The sequence below is a fragment of the Prunus dulcis genome, chromosome 2 (assembly GCF_902201215.1).
Source record: "Prunus dulcis chromosome 2, ALMONDv2, whole genome shotgun sequence".
Lineage (NCBI taxonomy): Eukaryota > Viridiplantae > Streptophyta > Magnoliopsida > Rosales > Rosaceae > Prunus > Prunus dulcis.
This window is the reverse complement of record NC_047651.1, coordinates 8,335,822-8,343,121: the sequence shown is the minus strand read 5'-3', so window position 1 is coordinate 8,343,121 and position 7,300 is coordinate 8,335,822. Positions and strand designations below refer to the sequence as shown.

General features: G+C 32.9%; 2 long non-coding RNA genes across 2 annotated transcripts; both read right to left on the bottom strand.

Annotated features, from left to right (window-relative positions):
- Positions 1 to 4,924: 4,924 nt before the first annotated feature.
- LOC117619623 lies at positions 4,925 to 7,288 on the bottom strand. The gene is made up of 2 exons (XR_004584592.1): positions 7,119 to 7,288; positions 4,925 to 5,037 (listed from the first exon to the last, which is right to left on the bottom strand). It is a non-coding gene; the product is annotated as an uncharacterized LOC117619623 (long non-coding RNA).
- LOC117619624 lies at positions 5,097 to 5,995 on the bottom strand. Its single transcript, XR_004584593.1, has 3 exons — positions 5,956 to 5,995; positions 5,756 to 5,801; positions 5,097 to 5,207 (listed from the first exon to the last, which is right to left on the bottom strand). It is a non-coding gene; the product is annotated as an uncharacterized LOC117619624 (long non-coding RNA).
- Positions 7,289 to 7,300: the final 12 nt, after the last annotated feature.

Here is a 7,300-nt window from a genome sequence, read left to right as displayed (position 1 = left end):
CCTGCGTTTAAGAAAAAAAAAAAGGAGCAGAGAAGATAACAGTCGCAGGAAAGATAGCAAGCACGCCAAAGAGAGCAAGAGTCATCTCAAGGTAAAATCTTAGTTTCATGGATAATTTTCTTATTTGCTCAAGACTTCAGGTTTCGATCAACCCGAGGGTTCCTGGCCATGATGATTTCTATCATCATAAAAAGGGTTAGGACTCTCTCTAAGGGACGGCTCCTCTCAAGTATTTCCGAGGATATGTTCTGCATCTAGCTTTTGATCAGTCCACATAGATTCTTGGCTATGATGATTTCAATCATCATAAACAAAGTTAGGAATATCTCCAAGGTTTGGCTCCGCTAAAATAATTCCAGCAATGTTTTCAGTCCACAACCAAAAGGGAAGACTGTCTTCCATGATGATTTTAGTCATCATATTTCCAACAAGCAACTCTGGTTAAATGCTTCCAAACGCAAGGGATGTCTCAAATCATGGAGAGTTAAGGAGGATATGGTGGTCACCATGGAATCAAAATCAAAGGAGGGCGTGTAAAAACCTCTGTATGGAGCATCTAAAAATAAAAGGGTTTCACGACAATTGAATTGCCTCCCTATGCACCAAGACAAAAAAAATAAAAAAATAAAAAAAAGAAGGAGGAGAGCCAGCGGAGGAAGAGATAATGGAGCAAAAGAAAAAAAATGGTGGGTTTGCTTGTTGTGTTTTGTTTGCAAAGAAACAAAACAAAGAGGAGCTGGAAAAAAAAAAAAAGGCTGTGTCGCAAAACCCTCCTTCCCTCTGTTGGTCTGCTTAGATTGGAAAAAAAGAGTAAGGAAGAAGAGAGAATGGAGTGAAAAATGGTGGCCGGCTTTGTTCTTGTGTTTTGTTTGCAAAGAGACAAAATAAGGGGCAACGTAGTATAAAAAAAAATAAAAATGGTGATGAAATATATATTTTTTTTAATAAAAAGGGGCCTGTGTCGCACGGCACCTTCTATAGTGCACCAGGTGCACCGATGCACCATTTGTCCTTTCTGATATTTTCAAAATTTTTTAAAAATTGGTTACCGGTTATACAAGTTAGCAAGTTTTCACTGTTTGAAAATGCAATTGCACAAGGGTCATGCAATTATGCCTTTTCTGTTTGGCAATTGGCATATGATTAGATAGTGATTTACAGTAGTTTGGATATGAGAGTACCATAACATTGTAAAAGGATCCTAAAACTTATAAGTTACAAGATTTGAGTAGCGATTTACAAGTTTTTGAACAAGGATTACAACATTAGGGTTCACCTAATCCATAATGTTGTAAATACTTATTTATAAGGATATGGATCCACATTATAAGGAATTGGTAACTCCGGATCATAAGGATGTAAATTGGGTCCTTATTCAAGTAAAATGAGGGTTTACAATATTAAGGTCTCGTATTACTCTTTTATGGATAGTTATGCTCTAGAAGATTGTAAAACACATCCTTAATGTTGTAATATTGTCATTTACAAAGAGAATGACGTCTAGTACAATACTAAGGTAACTAGAGACATTAGGAAAGTAAATTGGGTCCTTATAAGTGTAAACACAAATGTTTATAATTTTAAGGTCTTAGATTACTCTATTTAGAACAGTCATGTTCCACAAGATTGTAAAAGTTATCCTTACTCTTGTAATATCATAATTTACAAAGATGAAGGCATGTAGTACAATTTTAGGGTAAGGGGAACCTTCGAAACGTAAACTAGGTCCTTACACTTGTAAACTCGGATGTTTACAATATTAAGGTCTCGTATTACAATTTTATGGATAGTTTTGTTCCACAAGATTATAAAACACATCCTTAATGTTGTAATATTGTCATTAAACTCGGCTATTTACAATATTAAGGTCTCGTATTACTCTTTTATGGATAGTTATGTTCCACAAGATTGTAAGACACATCCTTAATGTTGTAATATTGTCATTTACAAAGAGAATGACTTCTAGTTCAATATTAAGGTAACTAGGGACATTAGCAAAGTAAATTGGGTCCTTATAAGTGTAAACACAATTGTTTACAATTTTAAGGTCTTAGATTACTCTCTTTAGGACAGTCATGTTCCACAAGATTGTAAAAGTTATCCTTACTCTTGTAATATCATAATTTACAAAGATGAAGGCATGTAGTACAATTTTAGGGTAAGGGGAACCTTCGAAACGTAAACTAGGTCCTTACACTTGTAAACTCGGATGTTTACAATATTAAGGTCTCGTATTACTCTTTTATGGATAGTTTTGTTCCACAAGATTGTAAAACACATCCTTAATGTTGTAATATTGTCATTAAACTCGGCTATTTACAATATTAAGGTCTTGTATTACTCTTTTATGGATAGTTATGTTCCACAAGATTGTAAAACACATCCTTAATGTTGTAATATTGTCATTTACAAAGAGAATGACTTCTAGTACAATATTAAGGTNTACTAGGGACATTAGCAAAGTAAATTGGGTCCTTATAAGTGTAAACACAAATTTTTACAATTTTAAGGTCTTAGATTACTCTGTTTAGGACAATCATGTTCCACAACATTGTAAAAGTTATCCTTACTCTTGTAATATCATAATTTACAAAGATAAAGGCATGTAGTACAATTTTAGGGTAAAGGAGAACCTTCGAAAGGTAAACTAGGTCCTTCTACTTGTAAACTCGGATGTTTACAATATTAAGGTCTCGTATTACTTTTTTATGGATAGTTATGTTCCACAAGATTGTAAAACACATCCTTAATGTTGTAATATTGTCATTTACAAAGAGAATGACTTCTAGTACAATATTAAGGTAACTAGGGACATTAGGAAAGTAAATTGGGTCCTTATACGTGTAAACACAAATGTTTACAGGTAAGTCCGGACCATGAGGATGTAAATTGGGGTCCTTATTCTAGTAAAATGAGGGTTTACAAGATTAAGGGCCGATTTTACAATTTTGGGATACGACGGTACCTTAACGTCGTAAAGAGAATCCCTAAACTCGTAACTTACAAGTTTTTGGTAACAATTTACAAGGTTTTGCTAATGGATTACAACGTTAGGGTTCACCAAATCCATAATGTTGTAAATCAACCTTTTACAAGGATATGGATCCATATTACAAGGAATTGGTAATGGTGGACCTTAGGGATGTAAAATCCGTCCTTATTCTAGTAAACAATAGTTTACAAGATTAAGGACCGATGGTACCTTAACGTCGTAAGGAGATTCCCTAATCTCGTAACTTACAAGTTTTTGGTAACAATTTACAAGATTTTCCTCCTCGATTACAACGTTAGGGTTCACCAAATCCATATTGTTGTAAATCACAATTTTACAATGTTATGGATCCACATTACAAGGAATTGGTAATGGTGCACCTTAGTGATGTAAAATGGATCCTTATTCTAGTAAAAAAAAATATTTTACAAGATTAAAGATTGAGGCCACCATAACGTCGTAAAAAGAATCCCTAAACTCCTAACTTACAAGTTTTGGTAACAATTTACAAGGTTTTGCTCCTGGATTACAACATTAGGGCTCACCAAATCCATAATATTGTAAATCACCATTTTACAATGTTATGGATCCACATTACAAGATTAGGGATTAAGAAGAACCTTAAAGTTGTAATCATGCTGCAAAACCTCGTAAATCATACATATTTTTTTTTTCTTTCCTTTTTTTATGGTATCAAAAGCAATTGTCAAACATGAGACAAATTACCCTTAATCAATTCAAATGTTCCTTTTCGGAAATAAACTTATCCAAATATATAGTTTAATTTTATTTTGTATTTTCAAGATAAACTTATAAAGCATGCATTTGTAGGAATAAAATGTTAAACTTATAAAGCATGCATTTCTAGGAATATAATGTATAATATGATTGCAACCACATTTGCAAAAATGTGCATAAAATTCAATTGCAAGGACAGAAATTACGAATTGCATTCTATTAAGCAACGTTTTTATGCATTCTACTAAGTTTTTTGGTCATGGATTACAATCTTTTGAACATACAATTAATTATGAAGGATTTATCATTAGTGAGAAATACTACGTTTCATAATTGAGCAAAGATAATAATAACTGCAAGACTGAAATGCAAATGGGCTACCTTTTTTTTTATATTCCTTTTTATATAAATTTTTTTTTTTGGGTCTCAATCGAGTGTCATTCAATAAGGAGGAGAGAGAAAAAGAAAAAGAAAGCACAAGCCAAAAAAAAAAAAAATTTGAGGTAGAGATTTGGGAAAGAGAACATAAAAGAAAGGAGAGGAGGGGGGACGAAGGAGAGAGGGGGAGAGGGAACCAGAGAAGAAATAAAGGGGGAGAAGAGGGAGAAAAAGCAAAAAAAAAAAAAAAAAGAACCAAAAAGAGGGAGATGAAGGAAGGAAGGGGGGGAAGGGAGGAAATGAGGAACAAGGAGGCAAGAAGGGGAGGGGAGAAGGGTCAATGACCACTTCCCCTCCTAGCGGCCCTAGAAGAGAGGGGGGGGAGGGTTGGGAGCTTTTTTTGCTTTGTAAAAAGCTTATTTTCAATGTCGTTGAGCTGTTAATATTGCCTTAGATGCAAATGGGACTACTTTAGTTCTCAATTGCACTACTAGAATGCAAATTACCCTACCTGTTTGTCAATTGCATTGACATATCACATATTAAATTTAAATTTTCAATTAATTGTGCACAGATAATGGCAATTGCTCGACTGGAATGCAAATAGTACTACTTTTTTTTGTCAATTGCACGACTGGAATGCAAATGGCACTACCTGTTTGTCAATTGCATTGACAAATCACATTTTGTGTTTACTTTCTTAAAATAAAAAAGCCTGCCAATAACATGCATACACTAATCTCATAATACAACTTTATGGTACAATGCCCATTCACAATGCTAATGGGAAGATTGTTTCAATTGGCACATAAACTATGATATAACAGTCAAATTTACTTTAAAAGCTTATTCTCAATGGTACTATATCCTCATCAAAGCCAACATAAACTTCATTCATGTAATTGAAAGTATTGTTCAATACATTCACTCTACATAACCAATAATTATAAATCTAAAATCTTAAGTCATTATGTATATTTTTATAATAAAAAAATACAATCTCCAGATACAATGAAAATATTACAAATTCAAGTAGCCAAATAAATAGACTCCAAAATAGTATATTAGGATTGTACTTGGCCTAATTCTTTACCCCAACCTGAAAAACAATCACGAAACTATCAATAAAATGAATGGAAACATAAAGCAATATGCTAATATGAAAACAATTAGAAATTCATCATTGTAAACAAAAAAAGAACAAACCTACAACATAATTAACTTGAATAGAAAGCAAAATGCCAGTTTGGGGTAGAGATTTGTTCTTTTCTTTTTCCTTTTTTTACTTGTTGGATTGTATAACGATCATCAATCTTATAGGCTTTGAATATCAAACAAAAAAGTGCAACGAAAGCAGCCAAAAGCTGGGACCAGCTTCAACCATATCTCCAATGCAATGTACAATGGCCTGGTGTTTGTCTTTACGTCCTCATTTTGTGATTCCAAAATTAACTATTCTTAGCACTATGCCAAGATTAGGCAAATAATACCACTTCCAATGTAGCATGATAGTTTTTAACATGCAGTTCATATATATATATATATTCCTCATGCATTACTAAAATAAATAAATAACATCCTCAACCATTCACCAAAATGAAAGACAGAGACAGAGAGATAAATTTGAAGGAAAAAAAAATTATTTACCCTTATCAGATGCTGGGAAGGGTGGATGGGCCGCTAGTTGGAATACCTGCAAATTCAAAATCATAATCAAAACAATACCTAACTGAAAAACATAATCAAAACCAATTTGAAATTAAGAAGCACAAGAAGAAGAGTAAGTCCCTTTCCCATGTAGAAGATATAGAAGTCGTGTAAATTAGGACTCTTCATATGCATGGTACCATTGATTGCAGTGAAGTTTCATGTTCAATGGGTTGGGAAGGCCTGTAAACATGAAAATATACAAGCCAAATAAAACAATAGTTATAGCTAACTGCCCAAATAAGACTTTAGATGATGATAAAAAGAAACAAATAAATATCCAGTCTCGTGTACAAGTTAGTGCCTCAACATTTTCAGGTTTGAGAGCAATACAACCTTATAACTTAAGCAATACCACCTTATAACTTAAGTAAGAGTATATCAGCTAGCAAATGTAGTTTTGTATTGTAACCTGAATATCCATTGCTCTCATTTCCTTCTTTTAATATATATATATATATATATATATAACTAACCCTATGATGCATAGGCATTTGTTTACACTGACTCTTTTCTTCTTAGCACTTGAAAGACTTAAAACAAGAGATGCTACAAGAAATCCCTTTTCTAACAGAATTGCTGGATGAACTGAATACAGAGGCGCACATCTCCTTTTTAATAGAATACTTAGACTATAAATCTAAGTCTACTTATCTAGCTTTTCGTTAGCTTCAATTGTATTTCACAAGGTATTTTTTTATCGAATAAAATATTATGAATTCTCCCCAATGTAAAAGCCAGTACCGAGTACTTTCAGTTCATGCTAATGAAGATTACATTTTCAATACCAAGAGATTTGTTGAAGACTAAGCTAACCAATTCCAAAATACTGTAAGATGGTCTTGGATGATAAGTGGCTATTACAAATATGAACTAATGAGAATCTAAAATCAACCCCTAGAAGGCCAGAGAGTTCAATGATTTCACACATTGCCAAATATATATATATATATATATATATACATATATATATAATATGAGAATCATCTCACACATTCAAATTCATACATAAAACAAGATAAATTCAAATTCATAAATTCACATCAATGATAGCATTTTTGTTTTTTGTTTTTGTGAATGCAGAGAAAAAGTTGGGAAACAGAGGAGCACATTTGTGATGGTGGACGGCTCACAAGTCGAAGAATTAGACGCATTAAGAGACAATGATCAATTGTTTATCTTTTGAATATGAACATGAAAATGATGTATGAATGATCACTAATCAGTTTCAGTCACTTTATCAATGAAATTCTATAGCGTAACTCATGTCAAATATGAAGATTGGATGAAGAACTTACAGCACCTACATTCTATGCTCTGTTGTTGAGCATCTCTAAAACTGCATAAGAAACTAAAGATATTACTCTACAATTCAGACTAAATTATCTCAAGCACAAAAATAATACATTATAAGAAGTCATGGATCTCATGGGTTGTAACGGACACCAATTTGCTCTATTGTCGTGGAGGACAATAAATGTCTCA